The following is a 13433-nucleotide window of genomic DNA, read 5'->3' on the forward strand; positions in this document are numbered from 1 at the left end:
TTAATTATATCGTTTAAATGTTTTACCTATTAAATCTGTTTGGTCTTCAAGCTGTAAACATCACACACAGCTAATAAGCTTTAGGAAAGAAAAGGAAATTGACATTTACTATAGAGGTTCTGCAAAACCAATGAAAAACTATGCAAATGAGCTATAGAACAGACAGATTTGCATATCCTTGTTGGTTTCATGATGATATTCTCAGCGTGAGCCTGGCAGACTTGCCTTTTTACCTCTTGGGATGATGCATGTACTAGTGCTAGAGCCCTGCAGGGTCAATTTAACAAGTGTAACATTGTGATTTTCCATGCGGTTTCTCAGAACCACTGAGCAAAATGCGGGGCGATAAATAGTGACAGGGGAAATCGATTTTTGAAGTAAATACTTTTGGAGTATTGGGAGGGACATTATATCAGTCTTTAATGTTGCCAAGGTAGGACGAGCAATTTTTGGTGCCGGTGCCGTGGTGTTTCAAAATAAATATATATGCTCACCAATATAAATATATATGCTCACTGATTTTGCCACTGTCTTGATACCACCACGCACTTCCCCACCCCTCCCCAAGAACTCCTGCCCAGAGACGGGACAGATTTGTGCTAAGCCTCCTTTGGCTGCATCAGGGGCTCTCATCAGAAAAGCAGGCTAAGGAGTCTGCTTTTGCCACCGTCTTGTTAGGATAGTAGCCTAATGATCAGTAGCATGTAGTGCCAGACATCGATACGTGGAAGCACAATTGCCTAGTGGCGAGGAAGGGTTTTGATATCCTCAGGACCTGGATTGGAACTCCTCTCTGTCATCCCTCCCTACCTTGGTTTCTCACCCATAAATGGGCATAATAAGGTAGTTGCGAGGATTCAATGCAAACTACCAGACTTCTTAGCATATAGTAAATACCTAATAGATAGTACCGTTGTTTTGAAATGCTTTCCCAAGGTTAATCATGTTTTACTTTGTAAAAAAAAAAAGGCAATTAAAAAAAATAAAAACCAAAGCTTTCTGAAGAAGAGAAAGGAAATGAAATTCACCCCTGAAATGTACTTGGAGGATTTTAGAGGGTCTTTTCCAAGTTGTTATAAAACACCTCTGAAGTAAATTTGCCCATTTCTGCCCACACCAATTCTATAACATTCCAGGAATAAAATCTGCACTTGGGTTTAAAAATAAAACGAGTGGAACAAACTGAATTAGAAGTCGTTGGCAGACATCCCCCCAACAGAATGTTCTCTCAATTGGTGGTAGCGCAATAAAAGAGAAGATGTATATTTTTTTAATCTGCCCTCGCCCCCCAATCCCTTCAGCCTGTTGGCTTTCTCTATTGTAAAAACCCCAGTATGCTTGGCTTTCATCTTACCCCGCCCTCTGATATCTGCATCCCGACCCCCCTGCAAATAAACCGCATCCGCACAGCAGATCCTCCTTCCCGAGAAAGCGCCAGCAGAGCTCTCCTCTGATACCGTATATGTGCATACTGGGCTGCGCAGAGGGCGTCCCGGAGACATGGGAGGCTCTGCTGTGTTCAGTTGTAAGGACTGCCAAGAAAGAGAAAAATTCTCCCATGTATTCACATCTCTCCCGCCTCTTTTTTCCTTCTGTAAATATTCAGGCCCTTTTTAGAGAGGCTTTTGATAATGTGTTATCCCAGCAAGTGCCATGAACCTTGGACGTACCTAGATCCCATAGCAATGGCTTAGTAAAGGGAGTCCAGGAAAATGCAGTTGCAGGGTTGGGTGGAGAATCTGGTTACTACGCGGGCATGCACACGCGCGCCCCAGCCACCCCCAACCCATCATCACCATAGAAATTATGTAAAAACTAGACATTCTCTTCTCCCTCACACAGGCAATTGCATCTTTCCCAAAAATGGAAGGGGAAAAAGCTTTCTTTGGCTGAGCCATATGCAAAAAATTATGGAACATCTGTGTAAGTAACAACATACAACAAGACAAATTATTGGTGGTAAAAGGCAAAGCCCTTGTTTCAAAAACATGTCTGGAGATAGTGTGTATACAGAACCTTGCTTTGTGCTAATTACGCATAATAACTGTCAGCTTTGCAGACCACAGGCTGGGCTCTCGCTAATGCACGGTCTTTTCCTGTTTTGTTCGATCCTTCCTTCCCTCCTTCCCTCCTCGTTTTTGATTATTGTTGAATGGACTGTATAGCTTTACTTCGATAGTTGCTGTGATCTGGGAAATGAAAGCAGAAGTATGGGGGCTTGGGGGACTCACGTTTTGAAACGTACCAATGGGCAGATGTCCTTCTTCACCCCTGATCCGACCACTTGCCTCCAGCACCAGCCTGAGGAGCATGGGAACTGTGGTCCAAGCAGCTCATGGGTGAGCTTGAGGAGCTTTTTTCCTTCCATCGTTGGACTCTGTCCCTGTTAGCATTTAACTTACCAAAATGATAGTGTCATTTCAGGCGAATCTGGCTGCTTCGCTTCTGGAACTCACTGTGATCCTGCCCGAGTGGCAAGCCTCTCGGGCACGTGTACTTAAAAATGTGATATTGTACAATTAGCTTCCAGTGGGAATCGAAGACCTAGATGTGGGGCCCGGGTGGCATACGGTCACAATGTGCAATCTTGGGGAAGGAAGCACTTAGCTGTCCCTGCCTCTGTTTCTCCATTTGTCAAGAGGGAGATGCTAACACCTGCTTGCAGTTCTCATGTGGATCACGCGGGATTAAAATTGTAGGAACACGGGTCCTGTTATTATAAGAGAAATTCCAGTGCTGTTGTTTTTTCTTGCTTAAAGGGCTCTCGGCATCTCTCGAGCACCTGCTGTCAGCTTTCTTTGCATGTTTGGCAGTGCCAGTGAGAAGCGTGGGGTCTCCCCAGTCAGTGGAGAAAAAGGAGTTTAAAAGATGGGATGTCTCTTTAGGGGGGAAGAAATAGTAGGGCAGAGTTTAAAATAGGGTTCTTAGGAGGAGAGATACGCCTTAGCCACAACCCAGCATGTGCCCTCATCTCATCAGAAACCCCTGAGCTGTCTGCACAAGGCGAGGAGGGAGCAGGTACAGTGACTGGTCTGGTCACCAAGGTGACCTCTATCAGCCTCCTCACCCTTTCCTCCCTCTCCCCACCCCAAATCCATAGGCATAGCGGAGGATGAAGGATGATGTTCTAGTCAAGCCCGATTCCCACCGTGATTCCAACATTCCCTAAACATTCACATCCATGTTCCCCTTATTCTGACCCAGCCGGTCAAACTCCTCCCCATACTTCAGCACCCCGCTCACACCGCCTCGACAAGCCCTTCTAACCACAAACCCAGCTAGCCTGTGCCTCCTTTGGGTTCCCAGATCCCTTGTATTTTTTTGTACTTCTTTGCTATTTAGAACACTTAGCACCGCCTGCCTGTTAGTACAGTTAGCTGTGTAACTACTTGTGTAGGAAAGGACAGCCCGCAGCGTGCCAGGTAGATGTGCATGTGCTGGAGCGAGCCTGCCTGGGTTCAGAGCCCCCCGCGGCCGTCTGCTAGCACTGTACTCTGGGTAAGTACTTAAGCTCTCTCTCTGTCTGGTTTCCTCCTTTGCAAACTTGGCTTTTTTAAGAGCTACCTCACAAGCTTGCGAGGGTTGAATGGACGTAAAGCTCTTTTACAACAGTGCATACGCACTTAAGAAATATTAGCTATTGGTAGTCCCAGCACACCAGAGAAAACAGGCCATGACTTGTTTATGCTTTTATGCCCTCACAACTGTACCTTACACATAAAAAAAATTCATAAACAGCAATGTCAAAAAAAAAATTAAAAAAAAACCCAGCAATGTCAATATCAGGTACATTGAGCAATGTGAAATCTGTTCATTTGAGTCAGCTAAATAATTCAGAGTGCAGCAAGCCTCCCCTCCCACAGCCCCATCCCTCTAGTCACTGAAAATCTGTGAGGAATCAAGAGTCTTTCAAAACAACCTCAGAGCCCTGTGGAATACATTTTCAATCGTCTTTATGCGTCTGCTTTCTCTTTTGGGTGCAGACAGTTAGCAGAGCCCGATTATAAGGCATGCATATGTATGCAACATTATTTTGCAGAAGCTGAATGAAAGAATGGGAGTTGTATCCTGCCTGAATATTTCCATCCAGGCTTCTAGGGCTTAATGCCCCCAAATGCCAGAGCAGTTAAGGTCACTTCAAAAATGGAGCCCTTGATGCTGGGCTCGAGCTTTAGATGCATTCACAACAGATCAGGTAGGAGAAAGTATGGAAAAAAATGAGGAAGGAGGACGAACTTTTCTTAGAGTCTTTGTAATAATATCAGATGTGTGAGAGTGTGTTTTTCAAGGGTGTGTGTGTGAGAGAGAGAATGCGTGCGTGTTTAACTTGCATGCAAGAAACAAGAGAGTAGTTTTCATTTGGAATGAGCTAACCCTCCATAAAGCTTATCTCAGTAATTCTGATGTCACGTCCCATGACATCCGTCATGCACAGGACAGTCCCCCGCCCCAACAGAATTAGCCAGTATGAAATGTCAGTAACTCCAAGGTGGAGAAACCCTGATGAGGAATATTTATCATATCTGCTCAAAAAGAGCATGGCCCCCATCAAAGGCCGTGGAGCTCTACCTCTGGACCTAGACTTCCACAAAAACCCCTCCTGTTCTTCCTGCCTCCCTCCACCCACCCAGTAAACCCAGTCCATGAGAATAGACTCCGTGGGGCGAGCAGGGCGTCAGATGCAGTTGTGGAGGGGCTTGTTCGACTTTGTCCTTTGCTGGCAGATTATTTCTGCTCACTTAGTTGGAATCCTGCCTTGTATTGGGTTTTTCACTATCAGGGAGGTTTTTATTTTTTAATCGTATAGTTTCATGAGACGAAATACATCTAGAAGTAAGGGGGGAAGGTTAAAGCAGCAGGAGGGGGGTGGATAGAGGGAGAAGGAGGCCAGAAAGAAGAAAGGGGAAAGAGAGAGAGAAAGAAAGAAAAAGAAAGAGAAAGAGGTGGGGAGGGGGGTGCAAATGAAGACCCATTTGGTTTAATGGTCTGGAGTTTTCAGCTAGTGATTTTGTTGCCAAAGTCTTGCCATCCAACACACACACACACACACACACACACACACACACGCCACTCCACCACCACATGCAGGCCAGGTGGCTCCTGCTTACATACATGGCTTGGCGCTTTTACTCTTTGGCTAAGACCATTTCACACATGAACAACACAGCCTCCTCCCAGAGATTTGTCACCCATCTGCTTGCAGAAGGGCTGTCTGTTTCCCTCCGAAAACTGGTCCAATCAACATTTTCCTTTGGCCAGGGTGGCTCACCAGCAGCTTCTCCATAAGGTCCATAATTGGGATTTCTCATTCTCCTTTGCCTGGCTGGCTTTACCCTTCTGTCCTCTCTCTACGCCTCCCCACCCAGCCCACCCGCCCCCCACCCTCAACCCTCCTCCTCCTTTTCTGTTAAGAAGCCCTGTCAGAATGAATGACAGAACCAACTTCCTTCTCCCCCCCAACCCAACATGGCTCATTACTCATAACTTGAAAGCAGTAATGCCTTCTGTCCTCACATGGTTTGCAGATTTCCCCCAAAATGATCCTCTTTCCAGAGTGAGATAGCGATGACTGCCTTGCCTCTCACCCTCTCTAAGCTACGCCACTGTAGCAGTGTTGTGGGCAAATATGCCACTGAGTCTTCCCTAGTGATCTGCTCCGGCCTGTCTGTCCCCGTATGCTTGTGGCAGACCGTGGTTAATAGCGATCCGCCTGCATCCGAGGCTAGCCTTGAAGTCTAACTGTAAGGTCATCGTGCTGAAACAAGGGAACACTCACCCTTCACTCCTGGACACAGCCTGCCCCCCCCCAACATTGCCACCATGTTTGTGGTTGAGCCAGGGAGCGTGTGATGGGTACGGGAGGGACCTGTGACCGGGCCGGGTGGCAGGGGTCCGAGTCCTGCGACCTGCTCCCACATGACTTCTCATTCCTAAACTTCAAAAAAAGTGAGTGACACAAGGAGGATGGAGATCATGAGAACCAAAATGTAAATCTAGTAATAAATTCTTGGTATTTACAAGAGAGATGTCCATGCTCAAGCGTGGGGGACCCATTTTATAACAGAAAGGCTTTATAAGAACATCTGAAATTTGCTGTTGGGGAGGAAAAAGAAAAATCTGAAGGATGATGAAGGAGGTATGGTGAATCTGGCGCGTCTAAGGGGTATGAATTAGGCTTTTCTATGGTTTACTACTGGGTAAGCTGGACCGATAACTAGACTTCGTGTTCCAATGTAATATATTTGGAGCATTTCTAGATAGTAAGTGAAGGGGGTAAACCCTGTTAAAATGCTGCTGTGCAAAAAAAGGCATTTTAAACAAATAGACTTGAGTGAGGAATGCAAGTGCTTGGTGTGTCACTTTTGGTAAACAGTTTGGCACAGTGAGGTGAGGTGAGGTGGGTTCTCCTCTTCCCAGAATGTGAAGTTTGTGGGTACGGAGGGATCTCAAGGCAGAAAGTACTTGAGGATATTTGTTTTTGCTCTAGTCCATGGAACCCCAAAATCAAGCATCTGTACACTTTAAAATATGAACAAATTAGGAGATCTAGTGCTTTAAAAATTTTTTATTTTTACTCTTTTAAGTAGTCTCCATGCCAACCATGGGGCTTGGGCTCACAACCCTGAGATCAAGACCTGAGCTGAGATCAGGAGTTGGACACATAACTGACTGAGCCACCCAGACCCCCCTGTAGCATTTTAGACAGAAGAAAAGCAATAGTGAGGATAATTGGTTTGCTCTGGGTTGATTGCTTTTATATGTAATGGGCACCTTATGAGAGTCTGCAAAGGCGTTTAGAAATCCATGTTCGTAGAAGGCCCTGGGTGTACAGTTAAGCGGAGAGCCACCAACCTACACCTGGCACCATCCCATGGTCCTGGAGAGTCCTCAGAGGAAATGCAGCAGCAGTGGTGGGGTTCCTTCCAGCGAGGCTGGAGCTGCTCTGAATCTCTTGAAAGTTCCGGATGGCTCCTTAAGAGGGGCTTCTGGGTGACTCAGTGGTTGAGTGTGTCTGCCTTTCCAGGTCATGGTCCTGGGGTCCTGGGATCAAGTCCTGCATTGGACTCCCCAGAGGGAGCCTGCTTCTCCCTCTGCCTATGTCTCTGCCTCTCTCTGTCTCTCAGAATAAATAAAATCTTTAAAAAAAAAAGTTGTGGAGCACCCATATTCCCATCAGCCTCAGATCAGAGGTGCCATTTCAGTTTCCAGACTTGTCAATTAAATGAAATACCAGTCAGAGATTGGTGTGTGATTGTAAGCATTCTCCCCTGCCCCCAGCCCTATCCCTAATTGTCCCTTCATTAAAAAAGAATTTTAGAGTTCTATCTCCAAAATTCATAACCTGAATCAGATCAAATGTCATATGAAGTTTCTATTGAGACATAATTGACACATAGGATTGTTTCTTTTTTTTACTTAATATTATTTTTTAAGATTTTATTTATTCATGACAGAGAGAGGCAGAGAGAGAAGCAGGCTCCATGCAGGGAGCCCGGTGCGGGACTCGATCCCGGGACCCCAGGATCACACCCTGGGCCGAAGGCAGGCGCCTAACCGCTGAGCCACCCAGGGATTCCCGGATTGTTTCAATTTAAGGCAAGCAACCTGTTGATTTGATCCATTTATGTTTCACAGTATGATTACCACTATAATTAGCTAACACTTCTTTCACCTCACGTAATTATCATACCTTCTCTGTGGTGAGAACAGTTAGGATCTATGGAGAGTAGAATTGTGGTTACCAGGGGCTGGAGGGGGCGAATGTTGGGGGAAATGTTTATTTAAGGCTACAAACTTGCAGCTACGGGTAGATAAAGAAGTTCTAGAGACCTAAAGCACAGCAGAGTGATTACAGTCAACAAGACTGTATTATGAACTTCAAAATTGCTAAGACAATTTAAATTAAATGAAATTAAAGCACCTTACTGGAAATAATTTTTTTTTCCAATAGTGAGCCTCTAATATCCCTGGCTTCCCTCTGCTTGCAAAAATTTGAAAGAACTAAAATAAAATTAGACCTCATTGGTCCCAGTTGGGAAAATGGAGGGGGACAGAGGCAATATAGATCAAAGAAACATCTCTACCCCCACCCCCGATTCCCTCACACACACACACAACCATCCATGCCATGTGTTCATTTGGGGTAGCGTTTTCCCACCTGAGGAGGCTCTCCTGGAGGGAAAGGATTCACAACTGGGTCTTTATAAGGAAGGATGAAAGTGCACCCAGTTGGGTAGATTCCAGTTCTGATTGGCTTGGTGGCTGGCTGGACCTCTTACTATTGCTTCACTCTCCATTTGTCACCACCCACCCACCTTCCTCCTCTAGAGTTCACTCTAGAGGTAGGAAGAGGATTTATGGGTGCTGTCTTGTCAGGGTTACAGAGACTCAGAAACCTTCTTTGTCAAATGTCTCTCCAAGAGAGACCTTTGCAAGTCAAAGAGTAAGAATATCACTAAATGCAGCTGTACCTGGCTTGGACTTCCAGTCGTTTCAGGCAAAGATTTCAAAGATACCAGGAGAGGAAGGGGGGCAGAGGAGCTACCAAGTAGTGACACCAGCTATGACACCAGATGGGTGGAGAAGACAAAGTGCAAGCTGTGCTTTGGTGTAAGCAGCATCACATACATCACATGGCCACACTTAACTACATTCGGCTCCCTCTCATTCACCCACCGGGAGCCCCACTGAAGCCTCTGTGTTGGCAGAAACCATCGCTTGGTGTGTTGCCAGAGGACTTGAGTGTCTGATATTTCTCGACGCAGAGTCTACCCCCTGTCTCTGAAACCTCAAAACGTGTGGCCCTCTCTAAGGATAACGGTTGGCAACAAGCGGAGGCAGTTCTGCTCCAACTTGGAATGAATAGGAATATGATTTAGCCATTCTTTTTTGCATACCGAAGCAAAAAAAAAAAAGAAACACAACCTAAGTGTTATGTACTTCAGAGGATGAATATCCTATTTAAGCACGTCTTTGCAACAGGTGCTGAGATTAGAATACTAGAAGAAATGCACGCGCAGTGGCCATGAAATGGGCTTAAAGGTCAATGTTGGCTGAACTGCATTGTTTACCCTATTTATCTCCATAGAAAATCACCAGTTTGGGACTTAACTGTGGCTGATTTTAATTTGTCATAGTTGTGCTTGTCCTGATTACTGCCCGCTTGGTCTGCAGGCACGTGTGTGTATACCCGTGCACACTCGCCCCCTCCCTCCATGGGTGAGTGTTTGCTCACCTTCGCCCTTGGGACTGTATATAACATTATAATATGATACAGTAACCTGTATATATAGGAGGCAGCCCAGCATTTTAGCATTTCAGTTTTTTTCCATTCAAAATACTTTCTGAAAAATGCCCATTCAGAGAAGAAGGAAAAACTCAAGCCCAAGAAGTCTGAGCATTTTTTTGCCTTGCTTTCCGTCTCCTAATCTCAGAGTCGTATTAATCTAGTATTTAAAATTTACATATTGGAGTCCTTGTTTACCCCAGGTGGGGCAGGCAAATGTCACTGTTAGTGCAGTAAGTGATTTTGCATCTTGTTTTCTACTATGCCCTTGCTGCTGCTAAAACGACACCACTGATTGATATGTGGATGATACGTGCTATGTTGGTTTTAGTATGAATAATCTCACCCTCAAGGCACCAGAACTGATGTCCTCTCCCAACACATTAGACGCAAACTTAAAATGAGAGCACCAGAAACAACGGCAAAAAAGCTCACGTTCCCCTGGCAGGTTGAATTGGATAAACTTGGTAAATAAATACCAACTTGTCCTCTGTCCGAATGTGCTTCTACTGCATTCCAGCTGGAAACCTTATGGTTTCACGTACGCATAGAAAAGGAATTGGACTACCCAGCGAGCGTGGTTTTTATGCCACAAGCCAGGAAATGTGCACACATCACATGTAAATCAGGGTCAGACGGGGTGACAATCAGCTATGCAACTAACAAGAAATTATGCAAAATTAGATGGATTATGTACATGTTTTCAGTTTTTGTCTCTTAGCAGTTTAAATCTTTAATTAAAATACACATGAGAGGGGCACAGTCTGTAAGTGTTGGATTTTGTATGCTCTGGTTGTAAGGTAATAGCCTTCCAAGTTATTTTTATGGGTCATTCTATCTGGTGGCAACTTAGAGTAGAAAGCCACGTCCCAGCTTCCCAAAAGTAATGTCTGTTTTCTCACTTTCTAATAATTACTTCAAGTCTGTGAGTAAAGACTTGTCACAGTGAATACAAATTAGTCAGCTCCAGGGTACGACTAAACGTGGATTGTTTGCGTCTGAGTTTTATCCCTTTGGGACAGAGTAACAAGATCATTTATGGAAGTCTGCCTCTATGCATGCTGTGTAGACTGACTCAGAGCACCAGCATAGCTTCTAGGACGGTCTTCCTAATACAGTCGACCCTCGAACAACACGGGTTTGAACTGTGTAGGTTTACAATCCAACGTGGATTTCTTCAATAAATACAGTACAGCCCTGTAAATGTATTTTCTCTTCCTTATGATGTTCTCAATAACATTTCCTTTTCTCTAGCTTACTTTACTGTGAGAATATATAATACAATATATAATACATAGAACATATGAAATGTGCGTTAATTGACTATGTGATCGGTAAGGCTTCCAGTCTACAGGAGGCTATTAGCAGTTAGGTTTTGGGGGAGTCAAAGTTACATGTGGATTTTCAGCTGTGGGGTGGGATGGTGTTGGCACCCCTAATCCCCTGCATTGTTCAAGTGTCAACTGGACCCCATATTGTCTAATAGCCGAGCTGTTGTTAAATAAAAACATGCATGGGTTTGGAATCATTCCCCTCCACCCCCCAATCCTCAAGCTCTTAAGTGATACAAATAGTGAACGCATTTTAATACTTATTTAGGATGTTGGCATTCTGGGAGGGTCTCACAAGGTAGCTCATTTGCTTGAAGGTCCCCTGAGACAGTGAAAGTCATACCACCATATCTCTAGCCACCTTCATACCATAGAAGTAAAATTCAGCAGCTATTACTCCAATTCAGTGTTTATGGGGGAACATTGGTGCTGTTGTAATTCCCATTTGATGCAAGTTATTTCATGAGGACTTACATAATTTGCAATAGCATGTGACTTTCTTTCATTGTAAGTGTGCATTTCTGCTGCAGCAGAATAGCAGTGGGTTGTATATCTTCCCAGGTAGCAATGCAATGTGTGCATGGGTGTTGTAAAAAAGGGTTGATCCCCACCCCCAAACCATCCTCAGGCCTTATATCTCTCTGCACCAGAACTAAAGGCCTTCCAGTCATGGCCAAGTAGGCCAAAGAATGAGGGCTCTTACCCTTTAAAAGCTCTGTAGGTAATAGGATGAGCAGCAGTTGCTTGTTGCCCTCTGCTGGGAATGGGGGTGGATCAGAGGAGAGGTGTAGATTTTGCCAGATGCTGGCAGAAGGCCCTGAGAGTCTTTCCACTGTGTCTCCAGCTCATTTTCCTTCCCAGCCTCACCTCATTTGCTCCTTGGACCTCAGCGCCAGACTTGGACAGCTGCTCACCACACACATCCAGCCGTGTTTCCCTCGTATCCCTTTCTCCTCAAGGCTTCCCTCGGTCCTTTGGTGATTTCTTCTAAGGAAGATAGAGAATGTGGTCTGGCCTGGGCCTCACGCCTTCTGAGAATGGCACTGCTGAGGCCTAGGCCTGCTCCCCTGCACAGCACAGCACCCAGCAGTGGAGAAGAGTAGTCCTTTTTATGGCAAGCCATTTGGACATTGCAAATCATTCATTCTAAATATCACTTTTAAAAATACAAAATACACTTACAAAAATTGGATAATTACTGGGCAAATGAGTAGATAGTAATAGAACTATCATAAGAATAGGCTTGGTTATGAATTACAATAATAATGATTATATTAGATAACATTTATTGGCACATTGTTATGTGCCAAGCGCTACGCTAAAATAACTACATGCATCAGCTCATCAAAATCTCATGACAATTGTGAGGTGTGTGTACTCATATTATCCTCATTCAAAAGAAAAGGAAGTGGGGGCTTGGGGTGGGAAGTGACATAACTTAAAATCACAGCCAGTCAGTGGAGGAGCTGGTTCAGTGAAACGTCTGTCGGCATATTAAGGGTAAAGTCCCAGACTAACTGGGGACAAACACGAGGTTCCCACATAGATGACATGTGATTAATTCCATGCCCCCAAATGTCCTAAAATAAGACCATGTGGGCCACCTTCCACACCATGACTTATGTCTACATCAAGATAATTCTTTATATCTAAGAAACCCATAGAAATTTGCTTGGTCATTTTTATGAAATCATTACCATTAAAACCTAGAATTTTTGCGTAGTCAAACTATCCAAATCTTATGAGTGACCCCATGCATCTTTTTCTTCTTTGATTTGACTTATGTCATGTTATGTACTGCATGGATTTCTTCACAGTCTACTTTATTCCAAAGGCCAAGCATTTCTGAAAGCCACTGTACTCTACTGGGGGAGGGAGGAAGGGCGTGGAAAGCGGTGGTTGATGTGCCCAAGGAAAGAAGCACCACTTAGTATAGCCAAAAAGAATTGTACTTCTGTACAAATACAAAAATTTTTTTACAAGGAACCAGAGATTCATAGTTTAGAGGAAGCAAATAATAGCACAAGGGAACAATATCTACTTTGACAATGAAAATAATTTGAGAAATTACATCTTCTAGACTGTTTACGTCTAGAATTGTTCATTAATTCCTTCATTTAATGAACATTTTTAAGCGCTTGTTATGTGCCAAATATCTTTTCATAGCTTCATTATAGTGTTCACTTCTGAATCTTTTGCTGAACCAGAGTGATTGAGTGCATGCTCTCGTTAATTGCCCTGGCTCTCACTTCTCCATCTTTTCATTCACTCACTCATTCGTTCATTCATTCACATAGTTTTTAACCTCAAGAGCCCTGAGGTTAAGGATAGAATTAACATGGAGGGCTTCTGAGAAGTTGATTTTTGAACCAAGTCTTAAAGGATCAATGAGGGTAGTGGCAAGTGGAAGACTGGTGAATCATATTCTAAACATACCCATTTTGCTCAGGTTTGTCTCTTCCTGATAACAAGCTAAAATTTAGAAGTCCCCAATCGATTGCTGCAAATCATTATTCCTTGCTAGATTTATGTAGTCCTGCCCTTCTATAACAGTCTATAAGTTGTCCAAAAGCACACATTTATGTAAATTGTTACTGAATATAATTTGGCTTGAATTGATCATCATCACCAGCGTACTGTTCAATATTATTGTACAGAGTTTGACTATATTGTTCTGTGGAACACATACTTATTTACTTGATTCAGATCTCAGTGCACAGAGTACTGTTGCATGGAGTGGTAATAGTCTTTAAGTACGAGCTGTTGATAACATATGATTAGCCTGCTTAGGGGCAGAGTCATGGATTTGTTCTTTG

General features: G+C 44.1%; 1 protein-coding gene across 5 annotated transcripts in view; it reads left to right on the forward strand.

Annotated features, from left to right (window-relative positions):
• Positions 1–13433, forward strand: part of ATXN1 (ataxin 1) — a 406270-nt gene that overhangs the window by 293657 nt on the left and 99180 nt on the right. The window contains exon 7 of one of the 5 annotated variants that reach the window (XR_005990381.1): positions 1843–7739. The exons of the other annotated variants lie outside the window; for them this stretch is intronic. The gene's annotated coding sequence lies outside the window, so the exon portion shown is untranslated. Of the gene's footprint in view, positions 1–1842; positions 7740–13433 lie in introns of those variants that run through there. 5 annotated transcript variants of the gene reach the window in all.

The sequence above is a fragment of the Vulpes lagopus genome, chromosome 10 (assembly GCF_018345385.1).
Source record: "Vulpes lagopus strain Blue_001 chromosome 10, ASM1834538v1, whole genome shotgun sequence".
In the NCBI taxonomy this organism is placed as follows: Eukaryota; Metazoa; Chordata; class Mammalia; order Carnivora; family Canidae; genus Vulpes; species Vulpes lagopus.